Source organism: Etheostoma spectabile, chromosome 5, assembly GCF_008692095.1.
Source record: "Etheostoma spectabile isolate EspeVRDwgs_2016 chromosome 5, UIUC_Espe_1.0, whole genome shotgun sequence".
In the NCBI taxonomy this organism is placed as follows: Eukaryota; Metazoa; Chordata; class Actinopteri; order Perciformes; family Percidae; genus Etheostoma; species Etheostoma spectabile.
In genome coordinates, this window is record NC_045737.1 from 19414464 (window position 1) to 19414740 (window position 277).

General features: G+C 41.2%; 1 protein-coding gene across 1 annotated transcript in view; it reads right to left on the bottom strand.

Annotated features, from left to right (window-relative positions):
• The window catches only part of aacs (acetoacetyl-CoA synthetase), a 42594-nt gene that overhangs the window by 10215 nt on the left and 32102 nt on the right, over positions 1 to 277 (bottom strand). The gene's annotated exons all lie outside the window — the stretch shown is intronic.

Here is a 277-nt window from a genome sequence, read left to right on the forward strand (position 1 = left end):
AATGCAGCGCAGTGACGATACAGACATTTCATACACACAACGTGTATAACTCCACTGACCCGCCATTCAACCCGTGCTGGACCCATTCATAATGAGCCGTCTCTCTGTGAGTAGCGTCCATCGCAATCCCTCTCTCTCCCTAGCTCTTTAAATCAGTTATTGTGGAAAACAATTGAAGGAGCTTTCTCAGAGATCCACTACATGAAAAAAAAAAATCCTACGCTATTTATTTCAGATAGCTAATTTTTATATTTACATGTGTTGCAGCTGTATGTCT